At 37.3% G+C, this 20,662-nt stretch overlaps 1 protein-coding gene across 2 annotated transcripts in view; it reads left to right on the plus strand.

Annotated features, from left to right (window-relative positions):
• Positions 1 to 12,481: 12,481 nt before the first annotated feature.
• Sgf29 (SAGA-associated factor 29) overlaps positions 12,482 to 20,662 on the plus strand; it is a 28,909-nt gene continuing 20,728 nt past the window's right edge. Inside the window, exon 1 of one of the 2 annotated variants that reach the window (XM_081742285.1) lies at positions 12,482 to 12,727. The gene's annotated coding sequence lies outside the window, so the exon portion shown is untranslated. Of the gene's footprint in view, positions 12,728 to 13,222; positions 13,381 to 20,662 lie in introns of those variants that run through there. The other variant, XM_081742286.1, reaches the window with a different exon arrangement.

A 20,662-nucleotide genomic window follows, 5' to 3' on the forward strand; every position in this document is an offset into this window, starting at 1 on the left:
ATCCAAAACATATACTTTAGTAAAAAATAATTTTGTTCTTTACTAGCTGAAAAGCCTTTGCACGGGAAAATAGATTTATGGAAAGTATTTTAACTACTTGTCCCGTTAGGATACAGATGAGGAATGAATTTGGACTTAAACTGAACCGGGAGTATGACTGTTCATCTCAGCAACTCCGAAAACTGGCTTGGATACTAATATCTATTGTTTTTGAATATATGTCATCCTTCCCACTCTTACCTCCCCATGTCGATGGGGAATTAATTTGGATTTAAACGGCATCGAAATCTAAAGCTATGAATTAGACACAAATATTTGTCGATTTCGATTATTTTTCATTTCACTCCTTCCTCTTTCTCCCTTACCTAAAATATACTAAACATTAAATTAGGGCAGGGTTCATTCGTGTACCAAAAATCATCAAAATCGAGGTGCAAGGTGCACACCAAAAGTACGTGTAATTTCTTTCCTGTAAGAACAAGGAAGTACAGGAAACAAGGAAATAACAGTGTATCACAAATCTCCTGCTTGGTGACACGCATGAAATTTTCAACACGGGCAACCTTAGCATCAGTTGATGCTGTTTTGGACGTCCAGACCTCTGCTTATCTTTCACCTCTGAGCTCACGCACCCACTTCCTAACTTTTCTACAAGAGTACTTTCATCATACACACCCTCCAATTGGCGGTGAATATCGGCTGCACAACGTTCAGCTGCGATGAGGAATTTCACAATTACAGGCTTTCCAATGCTCCTATATTTCCTATTTGTCCTATACAGTGAAACCTGTCTATGTTGGCCACCATTGGTTCCATCGAAAAGTAGCCAACTTACAGAAAACAAGCGTGATTGATGTATTTTTAGAATAGGATATCTAGTATTACTTGATTGTAAAATTTTAATAAGCAGTGGCACGACAGCTACTCATAAATAATGCATATAGAGTAATCATAAAAATATACAGTACTAGAAAATATTACTATAATATGTTTAATATATGTGCATACCTTTCTCTTCCTGAAAACTAGTCTGGTACATTGGATTATTCGGATTGAAAACACGATAACACAAACAACCATGAAATAGAAGCGTATGTACGCAGTTTATTGAAATTGATATTATAGCATACTGAGTTATTCAGATTGAAAACAAGAAAAGCTGTTATAAATTGAGAAATTCATATGCAAATTATATGACTTCTTTTCAGTTGTTACTGAATGGTGGTTCATTCTAGATGTATTTGTTTTATTCTTTTTGGCAGATATGCACATTCTAATATTGTAGTTAACTACCTCTTGTTAATGAGCTAGAAGTGTTTCCCTCGGAGCAAAAGATGTTTTGAAAAAATCTTGAGGGAATTCATATCTCAAGAACTCCGCTATCTTTTTGACAAGCCGACGGGTACCAATAGTTGACAATTGAGATGGTTAGTTTTAACCTTGAGAATTTTCCGGAATTACTAAAGCTCTCCACTGATGAGAGGAGTTGATACATATGATTTTACCAAAACAGACAGGATAAACAAATACGTACAACAATTTCCTGAATTCCTGTACGTGCTTTCTCTTATTCACACCTTCCTTCACCACCCTTTTATGAGGGTAGTGTTCTGGCCATTGACCTCCAAGAACAAATCGTGCGAGTCTATGCTTCTTTGTGTCAGTCACAAATACAGAACATCTGCTTCTCATATGGGAATTCGAAAGACTTAAGAAAAATAACAAAACTGTAATTTGCATGGCCAAGATACACAGGTAAATTTATCATTATCATCATAGGGTAAACATTGCTTCAGTGTGGCCAACTTATAGAGTAGTAAGTAACGAATGTCTTATGCGAAAATGCAGGTTCAAGACGAACTAGGCCAAGATAAGCAGGTGGCAACTTAGAGAAGTGGCCAAGTTGACAGGTTTCACTGGATATTTGCGTTTCTTCCTATAAACTCCTATATTTCCTACATTTTAACGAAACCTCCTATATTTTTGTGGTATTGCTACTTACACTTGTGAAAATAACATAAAGAAATAAGGTGTGGATGGTGGAGGGCCTCTTGTCTCCACAGTAGGGTGGTTCTGCGTTTCGTCCTTTCTGCTTATTGTCTAAAGATAATTACACCAAACAATGTACAGATAGCGCAAAAAGTATTCATACACCTACAAAATGGGACAAAAAAATAAACTAGTTTCGTCATATTAAAAAGTTCTATGGAACAGTGATATTAAAGACTTATAAATAATTCATTTAGATGTATCAATACTTTTTGCACTAACTGTAGACAAATAATTGTAGAATATGTTACACATAGTCAACTCTTACCTTAAAAGCGCCAGCCGCAGAATGTTTAGATTTTATTTTACATTTCAGATTATTGTTCCAGGAAGGGTGCAACGGTATTTCTGCGTCTTCTCCGTAGCGTTTTCAGTATTCCATTGTCATTTCTGCATTTTCTATACTAAGAAACTCATAAAATTTTGCAACGAGATAATTACCCATTTAATTATATTTAGAAATGAAATCTGTAAGTTTTACTTCCCACGGTTATGCCGGTTAGGCTAAAGGAGACGCTGATGAGAAATGAATGAAATGGTGGAATGAAGAAAGTGGGAGGAAACGGGAGAAAGCCCACGAGCACGATGTTTGTCTACAACAAAGTCCACACGGCGCGAGCTGGGATCGAACCAGGGACCTCAAGCACCGGAGGTGAACGCTCTACCAGTAAGCCACGCGCCCCCTTAATTATATTTAGAGTGGAATGTATGTTCATATAACAATTGGTGTAATTTGCATATGCATCTTTTTTTATTTCTACCTAGTGGATAATTCAAATGTTCCTTTTTCACAACTTCACGAAACCTCCTATATTTTTTCGTCGTGATTTCCTATATTTTTTACATTATCATTGGAAAACCTGCAATTACTAATTGCTCTTCAACCGAAATTTCCATGTCCTGGAGCGGTATCAGAAGAAACATCTTACTTTTCCAGGCACTGTGACTCAACGGCCGCCACCTTGTAAGTAAAACCTGCAAAGGTTAAGACGAAGGATGAAGGTCTCCGACGTCGCATTTGCTTTCCTGAAATGACAAAAAATATGGGGCCTTATGCAGAGTCGTTTTGACATATGATTAGCGTTATACTATAGACCTGACTACTACAGGAATCATGCTAGTCGAACTCTTTAATCGCAGGGGGCACGGTGGCTCAGTGGTAGAGCGTTCACCTATGGTGCTTGGGGTTCCGGGCTCGATCCCAGCCCCCGCCAAATGAACTTTGTGGTGGACAAACACCGTGCTCGTGGGTTTTTTCGGGGTTCTCCCGTTTCCTCCCACTTTCTTCATTCCATCATTTTCACTCATCTCTCATCATCACCGTCTCCTTTAGCCTAACCGGCATAACCGTGGGACGTAAAACTCAAAAATTTCATTTCATTTTTTCTTTAATCGCATTAATCACGCGTCAGGACGACTCTGTGGAAGTAGTGGTCTTATTTAGAAGAAAATTATTTAAAAAAAAAAAAGTTCAACATTGCTAAAAAAAAGTTAAAAAACTAAAATAAAATTTTTAAAAGATCTTGAACCAATTTACATAAAAAAGAAAGGAAGAAAGAAAATAATAATAATAATAATTATAATAATAAAATCATTTAAAAAAGCAATTATTTAGAGTGAAACAACATTGAAAGGCAACATTTACGAATTAAAAAAAGACACGTTTTATCACTAAATGCTAATCCTACACATAAAGATTTCTTAGAAACAGTAAAACATGATAGTTTTTACAATAGTGAGTGACATTTTAACATACCGATTCATATACAGGGTGTCTCAAAAGTCCCCTGAAATATGTTAACTTACTATTTGAGGTACAACAAAATGTAAGAGGGGAATCCGTCTCCAAATATAATGTTTTCAATCTAAAGTGAAGGAATTATTTAAATCGGACAAGCCATTTGGGCTGTGGATCCACAACATAAGTGAATGAAGTTACTGTCCGCTGTGCTAACGTATAGATTGCCAGCCCGCATTTCAAACATGCCCTCATTCACCATGCTCTTATAAAAATTTGTCCACCTTCCGTCCCGTCCTTCCCAGGAAAATGGCAAGTTGCATTTTCATTTAACATTGGGTGCATAAAGAGTGTACAGGCCAAACGGCTCGTCCGATTTTAAAAATTCCTTCATTTTAGATTGATAACATTCCCTCTTACATTTTATTGTAACTCTGATAGTAACAGAGTTACCCTATGTCAGGGAACTTTTAGACACACTGTATATGTAGGGTGGACCATTTATCTTGAGACATCGTAACTTTTTAACTAGTACATACAAAACGCTGATTTTTCGTAACAAAAATCTGAACAGCCGGCACTGTCTGACATAGTCCGTGATACCATCAGGTAAACAGTGTTTCCAATTCAAAGGCACTATGTCAGGTTATTACATATATATTTAAAATCTACCATCATATATCATACGTAAAACGAAAACCTACAATACCACACTTCGTGTGTAGTGTTGGGAACTAAGAATGCTGCGTTATAAATCGAAAAACAACCACATTTTGGATGGTTCTACAGCAGTACTAACACAAGCAAGAAGAACGATGTAATACACTCCAAAATATCTTAGGTAGAATAGTACAGTCATTAAATGGCGCATTTCCAATTAATAGAAACGAAGATACAATGAATTGAAAATTTGACTTTTTTTCAAAGATATTTATTTCGAAAAGATGTTTAGGTAAGTATCACATTCAATAAAATTCACTTTTTCATAAGTTGTAATTGTTTCGGGGCATGGTGAGAACTAATAGGAAAAAAACGCCTCTCACCAAACATTTCTTTTGTTATTGTAAATGCAATTATCATCATTTCATCACGACATTTAATAAATGCCAACTCTGGAAAAGTAGTTATAAGAATGGGTTCTGAGTCTTCCGTCCAGTGTTATAATATGGAGATGGACAGTCATACATTACTGTACTTTCACACATGTTTTCATTACAATTATAGTAATGACCATTATATCGGGATGGAGCTATGGTGAAAGATGGAAAAAACAGTTGGAAAGAGCAAAGAAAGAAGAATACTGAAATTGATAGTAAAAAGGAAAAGAAATTGGTTCGACACAAGAATGCAAATTGCCTTATTAGAAATACTTTGGAAGGACTAATTTCTGAAGGAAGATAGAGGTGAAGAAGAAGGTATCAGCTCCTGGACGATATGAAGATCGAAACTTCTGATGGCTTAACAGATACTAAATAGAATTTGTTGTCATCACGATACATACTAAGGCCCTTTCTTTGGGGAAAAGAATTTGTATTATTTATGCGTTATATTGGTATTTGAAGAAAATATACGTACGAATATAGTAAAGAATTGTTCCGATTTACAAATTTTGATTGAATGGATATATGGAATGTATTGGAAATGGCGAACGAAAATAATATTATTTCTAGCAGCAGCAGTAGTAGTAGAAGACGTGTGTAGTAGTAGACGAAGATATCATACTAAGGATGTGCCTTATGTATTCATTAATTGTTTGCCAAACACGTTACGTTCCCAGACAGTACGATTCAAGGTTGTTGCGACATTTTGTAGACGTATTGTTGCTATTTCACCTTTCTATAGCACATGGAGGGAAGAAAGTCATCTCAACTCTAAGACCGAGAGAAATTGAATATTTTTCATGTTATTATACATCGGAAGTATCAATATAGCAAATGATAAAAAGTTCCTTAATTCACTCAACAGGAATCGAACCTTAGACCCCCAACTTGTGAAACCGATGCTTAAGCCACTACTCTAAAACATCACTGTTAAGTAAGAGGAAAAAAGACTCGATATAAAGTTAATTTAGCAAATTGCACACTTTTACGATTTCAATGTTGTAATAACGGAGAAAAACACGGATTTCAGTGATGATTAAATACTAAAGTGTTATGTAGAAACAATTGTCCGCAGAATTCAAATTTAAATTGAAAACAAAAAGACACAAACATGCAAGGACATGAAGGAGAAAATGGTCGTTCCATTGTTTTCTGGAGACGCCGTTTATGTTTTGATGTTGCTGTAATCGATTATCATTTTTGGTTGTTGCACCTGCCAACAGGAATTCCTGCTTAGTCCTCATTTTAATCCGGCACTCCTTGGGTTCGCATCATTTATCTTAAAACGCCCTGTAACTTTTAAACTAATATATAAAACAAGTGCTTGGAACGATTGATGAATCGAATACAGAAGCTCCTGGCGTGCAAAGCTGAGCCTAGCAGAGCTTATTTCTGACCGAGTTAGGCCTCCACCCAATGACATGACTAGACTAGAAAGGTAATTAAGTCACATATAAAATAATGTAATTCACTTTTAGCGTTTAGAGACATCTAGTTTGGAGCTTTTTCGTTATTTATTTATTTACTTATTGAACAAATTTCCAGATACAGCATAATTTTGCTATTTTACACAAGGAAATGTTAACAGGAAAAAAAGAGAAAAAATAGAAATCAAGTATCAACAACAATAACAACAGCAATGTTCACAAAGAGTACAAAAGTAATATTATTTGTCCAACTTGCGTTTATTTAGTTTGTCTAATACCGGGTAGCTCGAAAAATATTCACCTCAGTTGTTAGATGATTATAATAATTTGTTCTGTGAAAAAAGAGACCTCTATAATTGCTAACCTGGTGCGGACACAATGGAAGAGGTGGGTATCCCGGGTTTTGTGGGAAGGGACATGTAAGGATAGTTCTTGAAGTAGGGTTTCCGATTTAAGTTCCTATTAATTATGATATCTCACGAAGAACCCTCAAGTCAGATATTTTTGTGCATACTACTGAGATTTGGATATTAAGATATCGCGATAGTTCCTCTTTGAGTAATACTCGAAGTATCATCATCATCATAGGTATTCTGCCTTTATTGGCAGGTCACTTGCCGCAGCTGAGAAGCTTCCATGCTCCACGGTCCTCCGCTAACCTTTTCGTCTTCGCGTATGATCTTTCTGTTTTAATATCATCCATTAATTGTAGTCTACCTTCGCCCCCTCCCTCTCTTTCCCGCCACCATACCCTCTAGGACGTCCCTCATGATACAATATCTTCTTAGGAAATGTCCCAACCAGTTTCTCTTCCTCTTCCAAATAATATCTAAAAGTGTTATTTTCTCACCCACCATTTCTAACACTCTCTCATTCGTTTTCCGCTCTACCCAACTAATTCTTTCCATTCTTCTCCACACCCACATTTCGAAGGCTTCCAGTCGATTTTCGTCACCTTTACGTAATGTCCACGTTTCCGCCCCATACAGTACAACACTCCACACGAAGCATTTTATGAGTCTTTTTCTCAACTCTTTGTTCAAGGTCCCACAAAACGGACTTTTCTTTCTTTTAAAGGCTTCTTTCGCCATTCCTATCCTTGCTTTTATTTCGCGTTCGCATTTCATGTCATTACTAAGAATACTACCTAGGTATCGAAAACTATTCACTTGTTCTACTTTCTCCTCTCCTACTTTTATATTCGAAGTATGGGAACACGAAAGTGTACTACAGCAATAAACAAATTGAGAATAGAATCAAGCCTAGAGAGAGATGTGTGGGTGGTTTATGACCCATTTGGGCGCTATTATTGTTTCAAAGAATGTTGTTAATCATGCCATAGTGCGTAGTTCAGTAAGTCGGGAAAGAAGCCCCAACGTGTGAATTGATTTCTTAATTATTGAGATATGGTCAGAGAACATGAGTTTCGAGTCAAAGATGACACCAAGAGCATTATGACTAGCACAGTGTACTATAGGGGAACCGGTAATATTGTATTAGTAGGGAACAGGAGACTGTTTCAGAGTAATGGTAGTACTATTACATTTCATACTGTTTCAAATGCCACATTTCACACCAGCTTATAAGACCTATAGGTCCATCATGTCATGGAAACATGATATTCTCTGTATAACTTAAAATCATCAGCAGAGAGTAAAAGGGAACTAGGCTTCACTGATAATTGTGAGTAGAGGTTGTCCAATACAGGACAAATATTAGGGGGCCAAGTACACTTCCCTGAGGAACACCTGAAATAAGCTGCTCTTCAAAGAACAACTTTCTGTTTACGGCTCTTCAAGTGGCTGATGAGATAAATTTACCACGTACATTAAACCTATTAGAAAGCTTGTGGAGAAGATAAAAGTGACAGACAGAATCAATGGCCTTGGAGAGATCAAAATAGATAACATTTAGTTGAGTATTGTTGTTCATACATTTAACTGTACATGAAAGAAGAGTACTTAAGTTTGTGAGGCTTGAGCTTGTGTATGTAAGGTGACGTGAATTTAAGTAGCCTTTGATTATCTTTTTGCAGATAATAGAAATTACAGGAATTCTATTAATAGCATATAGCACTATTAGCACTATTAATAATGTTGAAGAAGAACAAGAAGAGCTAGGCCACCAAATATAGCAATCTTTATGGGCTACTTTTCCACCAAGTTTGGTTCAGCTCTAGCTATTTGTTACCGAGAATTAAAGTACCTCATATAAATCGAGCCGAATTAAGTCGAGCTTGTCCCTGGTTGGTCGAGCTCGGCTGCCAAATATAGCAATCGCTATTGTCTAGACGGTGTCCACTTGCCCACCAAATTTCTTACAGATCCGGCCGATAGTTACCGAGAAATAAAATATCACAAGGTGAGCCGAGCCTGGTCACCAAATATGGTTATCTCTAATACTTGGTCCATTGGCTACTTGTCCACTAAATTTTGTTTAGATCCAGCCAGTAGTACCAAGATATCAAGTACCACATACACACACAAACAAACACCTGCAGTGACATTATAACCTTCCGTATACTAACGGCGGGTGCTAAAAAAAAAATGCATTTCAACAAAAGGAAATTGTTTGAGATTAACAGTGTTGCCAAACCAACACATAAATTATATTTTTTCAAATGGTACTACGTCAGATTATTACACATTTCAGATTTGCATGTCAAATGAAAACTTACAATATCATATACCATGGTTATTTTTCAGTGCTACAAGCTAAGAACGCTCCGCTATTATAAACATCGAGAAAGAACCAAAATTTTCGAGCTTCTACAACAGTGAATAGTACAAATGAGACGAATGAGGCAATTCACATTCAAATTCGAAATACCTTAGTATTAAACATGGTGACTACGCCAGCTTTAACTTATTAAAAGGGGGAGGCAAGTGGAGGGGCAATGACATTTTTTGGGGCAGCTTTTTTTTTTTTTTTTTTTTTTGTATACCAAAACTTATAATTTTATATTACTTGACCTATATTACGTGTCAGGAGCAGTTCAGAGGCCGGACGATACCAACCGGGGACACCAACCTCCTTGCTTCCCTAACTACTCCTGAGTCGTCATTGGTGTTAAATACTATGATCATTATATAACGGATTTCGGAAAATCCGTACTTCGGACAAAGACGTACTTGCTTGAAAATTTGACATTTTTAAATAGGCGTTTTTTTTTCTTTAAAGTGCATTGTCTGTATAAGTATGACACCTAACAACGTAAATGAGTTTTAATAGATGCGAAACTCATAATGCCGTTTACAGCAATTTGATATCTTAAGCCATACCAGAGATGTGAAAAACAACAATAAAGGTTACTATATACTGCTTAAAATAGCGTATTTGTGATTATCTAATTGCCCAGTCCATTTCATTTCCGTTATTTCTGTTGTAGAAGCTTAAACGTCCCACGAATACGTTCTTTAGGCTAAGGGAGAGGAGTGATTAATGAAGTGAAGATGATGAATTGATTAGTGGAATGAAAATGTGGGAGGAAATAGGAATATCCGAGAAAACTCACGGATACGATGTTCTCCATCACAAAGTTACTTGGCTGGTGGTCGAACTATTGCCAACGCGCTCCAGAGGTAAGAGCTCTACCACTAAGCACCGTGCTCCCTTTGTAGAAGGTTATGAATTTTGGTTGTTTATCGACGTTTGTAATACTGTATCCTCCTTAATTTGTAATACTGAAAAATAAGTGTGGTATTATAGGTCTTAGTTTACATATGTATTTAAAATACAGTGTGAGTCCTAAAAATCATGAAATATGATATATTTAAAAAGGATCTGTACAAAGAGTTAATATTCTTTAAAATACTGTCCATGAGCATCTACACATTTTTTCCATCGACTCTCCCATGCCCAGTACGTCTCCTCAAAGGTCTCAACGAAAATCTCTTTTGAGGAACAAAATGAAGTCGGCTGGAGCGAGGTTGGAAACAGGGATGTGTGACTGGGTGCATTGTCGTGACGCAGCAGCCAGGTACCGACGAGACGTGTTGTCTTTTTTGCACGTGAATGGTCCTTTTCCGCAATTCTTCCAGAACGCCTACGTAGTAGGCAGCAGTAACGGTCTGTCCTTGAGGTACAAACTCTTTGTGAATCACGCACTTAACATCGAAAAAGACCATCAACATTGTCTTCAATTTGAATTTGCTCATTCTCGCCTTCTTCTGTTTCGGGGACATCGGGGTGTGCTCGTTGGCACTCTGGCTCTTCGTCTCTGGGTCGTATTGAGATGTCTACGTTTCATCACCGATAATGACGTTGTTGTAATAATCCGGTTAAATTTCCACACATTCCTTTAGTTCACACGCGATCAATACTCTATTGGCCTTTTGCTCGTCTGACAACAATTGCCGAATCAGCTTAGCGCACACCTTTCGCATGTTCAATTCTTCCGTAAAGATGCAACGCACAATGGTTTTCGGAATGTTCAGAGTATCAGCTAACAGTCGAACACTCATTCGACGGTCAGCATTCAACAACTCACTCACATGAGTCACATTTTCATCAGTTTGGCTTGTTGATGTCCGTCCAGAGCGAAGATGATCGTCCATCTCTTCCTGGCCCCACTTGAAATTCTTCATCCACCTCGTAACTTGCATATACGAAGAAGCAGAAGTTTGTGCAACGGTTTTGTCGATTTTTGTGCAGAATGACGTAGTCTCAAAACAGTGTTGTACTATATCAGCGATTGTGAAGCCACCGATGCTCGGAGGAGACTGATCTAGAGTGCGCTGCAAAGCCGAGGTCCAGCCCAACTTATTCAACACACCCAAACTTGCTGTAACCTAGCGGGGCACAGAAAAAATATATTTCATGACTTTTAGGACACACATTTTATGTAACAACTTAACATAGATTCATTTGAAAAACTACAACTTTGTGTTACGTTGGCAATACTGTTAATCCAGTGGAACGGCAGAATATGTCAAAGATAGGTAGTAGAAGGAAATCGGCCAGAGCCTACGGTATATTTAATCGAACAACCCTATTATTCTCCTTGTAAACATGAGGGGAAAATTCAGTCAGAATGATTGGCCACCGGATTAAAATTCGGATCCTACCAATTGTAAAGCAAGCAGTGGTGGATCTAGCCTGGGACATGGGGGGGGGGGCATAACCGGGGGCGTAAAAGCATTTTGAGGCCAGTCATCCTGAGCATAACCGGATGGATGGCTGAGTAACCAGGCATCCTGAGTTACCGACGTATATTGAAAATTCCCTGGGTTGAGCAAGTGACCAACTACGAGGTATTGCGGAGAGCTGGGGCTGGAGAGGCAAGGCTGTACTTGTGGGAAATATCAAGGAAGAAAGAACAATCTGAATAGGTCACATTCTGAGGCAAGTTCGAACACCACGGTCGAAGGTACGGTGGAGAATAGGAATGCCAGTTGCTGACCACGGCTACTATTCATCAACCAAATAATGGAGGACACTGGCTACCCCAGGGGGAGGGCAATTGCCCCCACAGAATTCGATATTTTTATTTTAAAAATAAAACCTATCCTAAGAATTTTTACCTTTGTATTATATATGTAACATAAAACCTAAAATAGGTAGAAGGAAGTAATATAAACTAGCTTATGAATAGATATTTAAATGGTCTTGATTAAAAAGGAATTTGCATTCTTGTTCTTATTATTATTACTCTACTATTACTTATTATTATAGTATGTTATTATTATTTGTAATCCATTAGTATCAATTTCTAAATAAGTTAACTCTACAGAAGAGCTATTTTTTTTTCAATACACTCCTACCTTGATTTGACTTCGAATGACCGCCTCCCCAAACATTCAGCCTGTATCCGCCCCTGGGCTGCCCGAACTTTGAAAAGACTAGAAGATCGACCTGGAGAGCTGCTGCAAACCAACAGGTTGATAACTGTAGAGGACAATCCTGAGTAAGGTTTATTCTGGAGTTTCCTCACTCACACCAGGCAAATGTCGGGTAGTACCTAACATAAAAGTCCCGAGCCGCTTCCTTCGTTTCCCACTTCCTAGAGTAGTGTAATCGCCGAAGAATGTCACCCTTTATATGTGATGGGCTAAAATTGTAAAATGACCACAGATGTCGAAAGCCCACTGTACTTCCTAAGATGATTTTGGCCACATGACTAGAAAAATCTAAGAATATGAGAATTTTGATGGAGCTGGCAATTCTGCTGGGAGTTTATATTATCATTAAGATCGACGTTTATATTTTGAAAGCATTTTAATTTTTGTGACAAAGTCCTATTGGGTCCTGGTCTGTTCTCTCGGAGCGGAGTTCGTGCAAGCAGGTTGTGATGCTGTGAAGAACAAAAGGATAGTGAATGTTATAAACAGAAATTACTTTATAAAAGTAATATCTTACTGATGTTACGTCTGTTTTTTAGTAGAAGAAAAAAGGCTGAGTTTTTCATCAATTGTGTAAGTGGTAAATTTTCATTACTGAAAAATAACATTTAAGCACAGAAAATGAAATTAAGTTGCACGTGTATGTCTTTTCACACATACTTCAAAGCTTAACGTATGAATTCAGGTCCACCAAATAAATACATACGTACATTACTGTGCCAACTTAGGAATCCTGAGTTTTAATCTTTTTTGTTTCTTGTAAACGCTATTCTAAAACGCAGTGTCAGTTTTGTTGTATCACAGGAAAAATAAAAATAGATTCTTGTTATTTTATTTGTAATTATAGTTTAAAACGGGAAAATCATACTTTTTAAAAGTGATTATTCAAAAAAGAAAGGAGAACATTAATTATGCGTGGGCCTACCAAGTTATATTAGAATATAAGTTATATTTTAAGAATAGTAAAAAAAAAAAAAAAAAAAAAAAAAAATTATCTGAGCCTTTTAAATTTTCATTGGTTTATATTTGACTAGTTTGAAATCTTCCACTGTCCGAAATGAAAGTTACTTTATTTATTTAAAAGCAGAAATGGATTGTAAAAAACTTATTATTTTGAGCGGCACCATACATACCTTGTTCGAAGTTATTGCGTTTATATGATTCAAAGAGATCAGTCAGCGCTCGCTACAAATAGTGATCCAACTGTTACCAAACTATCGAGGGAGGTAGGTGAACACTTGTTGTTTTCAGTTCAAAATTGAGATGTTCTTGGTTCGAATGCTCGGTGCAAATTAAGAATAGTCCGTCAAATTAAAAAAAAAAAAATCACTTTTCGTGCTTTCAGTTATTCTTTAAGGCGTTCTGGACTGTCGTTACTCAGGCGCATGGCCTAAATTGCGTACAGATTTATAATATGCGTAAAAACTGATGTGCACTAGAAATGACTACGTTCTATTCTACTAGGCTATGTGTAATGCTGTTATATGCAATTATTTCATCACCGAATTCTCTCGCGGCGCCTTAAAAGATTTCATAGGATAGAGGTTGTATTCATGGGTCCAGATTAACTTCACGAGTACCTACGCTTACAAGTATAAGTATGCATTGGAAGATAAGCCATAACCAAGAAAAAAAGGCTTGTGCTAGATGGCCACTAAAATCGACAGTGCTATCTAACCGACTCAGAGAGGATCGCAGCAGGAGGCTTGTACAGGGGTGCGTCGACAGAGCTGGCGCGTCAGCGGCGGAGGATATACGTAACAACGAAAATAGTGCAAGGAAAACACTTGATACAGGATAAAATCACGTAGATTTGAACACTTGTAACTCCATAATTGTAAGCATTTATTTTAATACTAATATAGCCTTTCTAATGGCTTCACGCTTGTAACATTGCACCTGTAAACATGAAATACTGGTTTCCTATATTGTGAAGAATTTCAATATCAGTGAAATTTAATATCCTATAAAATCTTCTTTCATATGCACTCATTCATTTTAAGCATAAAATTACCATTTTTACGACGGAATATTCTTAATGAGTACTGATCCCGTTCATCGTGTCCGTGTTCATAGGAATTTCTGATTACCCGCAGGTAACTGCTTTGATGATAATACCTTTAAAGGTGGGCAATGGTTGACATTGTTTCCATATTTATAGTTATCATAAAATGGTTTAGTATCTGCGGTGGTATCTAATGAAGATATAAACTAGGAATCCAGGGATAGGATGCAGATTTATAAAAAATCATCAATTTCAAAATAAATTATTGAACTGTGTTTCTTCAAGTGAATCCCTAAGACATTATGCGCTCATATTTTCCTGGTCCGTGCTCAAATAATTTTATTTAGAGTGATAATATGCGTGGAAAATAATATGCCATAAAAGCAAATACTTCATGTGAAAAGCACGGATAATTTTGATAAAAATCATATCTTTTCTGCATCAGACAGGGCAAAGCTGGTGGATCCGTAGAGAGCAGGCTGAAGGAACACCAAAAAAATGTTTCGGGAGTAGGCATACAAAAAAAAATGTTCATGCAAAAAAAAAAAAAGAACAAACCTATGCTAGGTGGCTATTAGATGCAAGAATTGTAAATATCTCCGGGTAGGGGCACGGTGACTCAGTGGTAGAGAGCTTACCTTTGGCGCGTAGGGTTGTTAGTTCGATCCCGGCCAAGTAAGTTTGTGGTTGGCAACATCGTGCTCGTGGGTTTTTTCGATGTACTCCTGTTTCCTTCCACTTTCTCAATTCTTTCGTTATCATTTACTTGCTTTAATCATCGTCTCCCATAGCCTGACGGGCATAATCATGAGACGTTTTAACTCAAAAATTTCTTTTCATTTCGTATTTCCGTGTTAGGGCAGGGCGAAGTTCGTCTCGCACGAGGGTTCATTCACAGGGAGCAGGCGCGAAGCGACGATGAATATGCACAAAATCGGTTATTCGTGCAAATAAAAACACGAAATACGCACCAACCTGTTCTAGCTAGATATTAGAAGCAGCAGTTTGATTCTTAGCGTAGTCATGTTAAGTAAGATTCAGTTCTCAGTGGGAGCTGGAGATCTGCACGGACTCTCAGGCTCGGGCCTACAAAGCATATATCACTTCGGGCACGGGCCGTAAATTTTTAGATATACAACCATATTTCTCGGGCCTTTTCGGGTCTAACTTTGTAAGTATACTGTACAAAAATGTTTATTGGACTGTTCTTTCTAGAGAACTTTTAAAGCACAACTGCAAAATTAAATCTCTAATTGCTGTAAATAAAAATACAATTTTGCATTAATTATTAAAATCTGTAATTCTTGCTCAATTAATTATTACACGAGCTCGGGCCTAAAGGCTAAAACATATTTCGAACTCGAGTCGGGCCTCACATTGTAAATTCACGGGCCGGGCCCGGGCTAAAGATTATGGCGTGTGCAGGCCCCTAGTGGAAGCTTATGTGGTTCGGATCCCACGTTAAGCTTTAAGTCTACGTCTTATGTAGCCTTACTGCTGATCGAAACGTTCTTCAAAAATTCCTAGATATATATATATATATATTTTTTTTTTTTTTCACAACAAATACCGCTGTAAGGACTAAATAATTTTCCTTCCTTGTACGTAGCCATATATTGTTCCGCATATCAAACAGAACATTACTACGTTATTAATAAAGCAGCGAACCCTACCCGCTGCTCTAGTTCCTAACGCGCATACCTTTCGTGCACGGGGTCTGAGGTTCTATTATCGTTAGGAAGCCTGGAAATTTTAAACGCCTTACGGTAGTTGAGGTTACATCTTAAACTGTGGACCCATGTATCATATAACCTCGTTGCTGAAAAGGGACGTTAAACAGCAGTCCAGCCAACCAATAAAGCAGCGTAGTTTGTTAATATCGCTGATGACGAAGAGGGTTCATCGAAACCGTCTGCAATATTAATTTATGCAAAGGACGATGTAGCTGAGATTGATTTTACTAGTAATCTACTAGTGCTACGGAAAAAATTCGCTTCTGAGTGATTAGTACTATAAGAAGTCGACACTAATGACCTGTCCCCTGTAACACAATGCAAAGATTTATAAATCCTTAACTATTAATAATAATAATGTTTTATTTTGTATATAAAAATGCTTTTGCAATAGTAAAACTTTTCCTCAGATGACTGACAGCTATCGTGGGAAAATCGTTTGACATTTCACAACGAAATCTTATTTCAAACAGTTTTACTGATTTAACTGAATGAATTGACATATGCTTTTGAAAGACAGAACTTACTAACGACTGCATCCTGTTAAAATTGTCCCAAGTTGTTTCGACAGAGCTATCTAGCTTCACTAGATCGGAGCCAGTACAAGCAAACTCCGCAAATGTCGATGAGTGTATATACTCAGAACTCTATCAGTATTTACATCAAAACACGAGTTGGACACAGCCAAAAATTACAATAAAAACGTCGTATAGAAAGTTGTGTGTGTAGGTATTATTTATTTTCAAATTTCAACATTTTTGTTTGGGAGAAAGTAATAGACCTCTTAGAAAAACCGGAGTATAATAAGAATTTAGTTGTCTGGCCTTTTCCCTAAAACCACTGACTTCCCAAATAAAGCCAGAAACAGAAAAAATGTTTGTTCATCCACTACTTTTCGAAGATGGTATACCACGTTCAGGTCAATCAATTAGGAGTTGTAGTATGTTAAGGGAAATCAATATAGCAGTTCTATGAACAAAGATGCTTATTATGAATTTTGTTCCCGGCAAATGCTAATAAGACTGGATTATATTATACGATATTAAAGGTGACGGCTGATATTTAGTATTTCCCCCCCTTCCTCCAATCTTGCACATGTAAGACTTACAGTGTGTTACTTACTTTACAAAATATGCCTGAGCTAGGGACAGCTAGCGAAGGTAGTTAGAAGCCCCCAGGGCCCCTGTACTTCTGCCTTTATCACAATTTAGACAAAAACAAGGTACTCGGTTCTGGAACCGTGAAACGAGCTGGGGGAGATACTACATGCCATCCAAGGTGACTTCCGTTAGAAGATGAGTGAAAAATACCGAACATGATTCAATAGTATTCAAAAAGTGAAATGGCTATTTTGCCGATAGTTGAATCCAAGTTAGAGTTGGCTACCTAGTCCATCCCCTGACCAGGCGCATATTTTTACTCTTGAAGAAAACACTGATCATTTTTTTTAAATTATATGATGTGTTTTACAACTCATCCATTGCTATATGAAGCAAAATAGAAATTGTGTACAGTTCATGTAGCTAATTTGATTGCTTATCTTCAATAGTGCTGGCCGAAGAATGGACGGGGTAGCATAGTGATTACGCACCACCATAAGCCATATGTTCGATTCGTAGCACAGTAGTTAGTTTTCACTCTTTGAATTTCAGTAAATTCATGGGTTGGATTAGAGTTAAGCTTGCCTCCCAGCCACGAGACTGTACGAAACGTGGACCTACAGCAAGGTGCCCACCCAACTGTGAACATGGTTCCCACTCGTCCTGGAAATCCTGGAAATGTCCTCGGAAATGCTTTTCTGTCCTTGATATTTACAGAAATATTGAATGTCAGATTTTTCATAATTATAATGAAGATTTTAATTGATTGCTATTTTTGTTTGCTATTCCTGTTTTTGTGCTGAATAATAATTTGTCATAATCATGCATGTGTGGGTGGTTTGGTGGGCTTTCTCCCAGCAGGGTGGTTGGCTGGGAGAACTTGTCTTCTTCTTTCATCCACTAGTCTGTCAACCCGTTCTTGGATGCTATCGTCACTAGCACTATCCTCCAGAAACTGTGTTCTGTACCAGTATCAATCCTCCATAATCAGTCTATTTTCGCAACAGTACTTACTCTTCTGTAAAATTTCATATGAATGCTATTGGTGACAAGGTCATATCTAGATGAAACTCAATTCTTTGCTATACCAAAGAAATTTTAATTTTCTTGCACATGAAGCAGAGCAGAGATCCAGCTCTACTTTATTGACAAAGTCAAATGCCTTCCGTAGAGCAACGTCGCTAAAGAAGAAATAGATTATGCGAATAGATTAGAAAATCACACAACTCCATACTCAGTTAAAAAACTTGTAATATAATTCCATTTTTTCCCCCTAATTATATCTGTCACACTGTCATCCAATGAAGATGCCATGTACGAAAAACAGATTTTTGTTGTTTGTAAATTTGTTCGGAGCATAATGAAAATGTTATGTAGAAAGAATGAAAATACATGTGCTGGATGTGGGTAGATCGGGTGGCTATAAGGGGAGTTATGAGGCCACCGAAGAAAAGCAGCACATTATGCTCCGCTTTTTGTATTTAATTATTGTGTATTAATACTGTCCTTGCATTAATATTCATTGCATAAGCTATTGTACTTTTTATTTCACTGTTGTGAGTTTTGAACTTACAGTTGCAATCCTATTATACCTTCCCGTGTCGAAGCCCTGGAAAATTGGTGATTTGTCCTGGAAACGTCTTGGAAATGTCCTGGAATTTTTTTGCGAAAGAAAGTGGGAACCCTGTGTGAAGTTTGTTATGAACCTTGAAAATCGCTAAAATGTTCATAATAATCATGATAATTATTATTATTAATGTTATAATTATATATATCAGCAGCAATACCTGGTGATTTTATTGTCATTGAGCAGTCAGTGAAGGTTATTTTAATAAACTTTCTGACCATGAAATTGAAATTTTTTGGACCATGAAAACTGTTAAGAAGCCGTGCATTCGTTCATTTAGTTTAAATGGAAACCTAACAGCTTAATGTGGAATCAGAAGCCCATAAGTTTCTGCAGAGAATCGAACCCAGATCTCCGACTCCGAATTTCACTGGATTCGCATCTATGAAGGATCTTAATACGCGATCTCATGTTTAATAGTGATTAAAGGAAAGTCATTTCCAGTAATGTAGTGGCTAGCGCGCGCATCTTTAATACACGGGTTCCCGGGTTCGATTTCCGGTGGGAGAATTTTTAAATTTGAATACATTACCCTGGTTTGGGTTATACTTTGAACTGTAAGTCCACGTGTCATATAACCTCAATGCTGATAAAGAACGACACTCAAAACCAATCATTTTAATCCAATATGAAGTAGTATAGTTTACCTCTCGATTACAAATATTTCTTAGTTCCTAGATGCGTTTGCAGATATAAAATAATATTTTTTTTTCTTTTTTAATTGTATGACTTGTAATTGAGATTTTAGCTTTGTTTCGACGCAACACAGAGGTCATGAAGAACCTTTTAGTTCTTCAGTTTAGTTTTCAAATCGAATTCAAGTCCCCATTTCCAATCCGAGTCATACTTCTAGCGGAGTTTGAACCGATTGGTAAAAGACATAAGCGATTGCAAGACCTGCCTCTCGCAGATTCGAATGCCACTCAGAGATGAATTTTGTTATGTGCAACAACTACCGTAATCTGATCTTCAGTTTTTCATCGATTTGAAATATTGAATTCTGAAACGAAAAAGTTGAATTGTACAGAACCGTGGCAAGTTGGTTCGTAGTTCTTATTCTCAAATCTGTGTATGCTTCTTAAGTATGTGTGTGAATTTTTCAAGTTTAAAAAGTTTCTGTCGATATGTATTGCATTATCAATTTGCTGAGTGATTCGCAGTTCAAGACTACTATGTGAATACTAGTTCAAGATCTTAACTTAAGAATTGATTATTTGTGATCGTACATAGAAATACATACTACTTTTGAATACACATATATAAGGAAGAGAAGGAAATGGTATCTTGAATTACAAACTTATCCCATTATTCTTATTCTACAGGATGGATAAGCAGAAAGTTTCAGACAACATTTCTTTTATGTAGCAATAAGTCTTCTTGAGTTGCACCGAGGGAGAGGTGAAGAGTGCCTCGAAACCGTTCGCAGTCTTTTCTGTTCTAACATGTAATTTTTTGTTATGTATTATTGTCCTTTCGCCATCACTTCTCCTCCTCTTTATCCGGAAAGGCCCGCGTAGCCTAGTCGCTAACGCACTTACCTTTGGTGTGAGCGGTCCTGGATTAGGTTCCCGTTGGAAAGGTATGACATTTTTATAGGCTAGTCTTTTCCTGGGTCCCCTTTACACCAGGCAAATTTCGGGATGATACCTAACATACAAGTCCCCAGCTGCTTCCGTCCCCGGATAGTGTCCTCGCCGAGGGACGCTATCCATCGTGCGTGACGGGCTAAAGGCCGTGGTTGCCAGCAATGCCCAGAAATAAATTCTTTATCTTAAAGGGTAGAAGATGGGAAATAAAAGTTCAAAAATACAACACAATGTCTGCAACACATGGAAATAATTTTCAGTAGTTTATATAAGCAATATTATTTTGTGTGTTACAAAATTTCGTAATGTAAACAACGTACGTAGTTATTAAGAAACGTTAGGAATACTTATTTATATATATATTGAACATTCCCGGAATTTCGAAAGCAGAGGATATGGTTACTGGCAGAGGGTCGCCGTCTCTCTTAGCCTGACAGGCGTAATCGTGGGACGTTAA

This window comes from Thermobia domestica, chromosome 16 (genome assembly GCF_964235325.1).
Source record: "Thermobia domestica chromosome 16, izTheDome1.hap1.1, whole genome shotgun sequence".
Classification (NCBI taxonomy): domain Eukaryota; kingdom Metazoa; phylum Arthropoda; class Insecta; order Zygentoma; family Lepismatidae; genus Thermobia; species Thermobia domestica.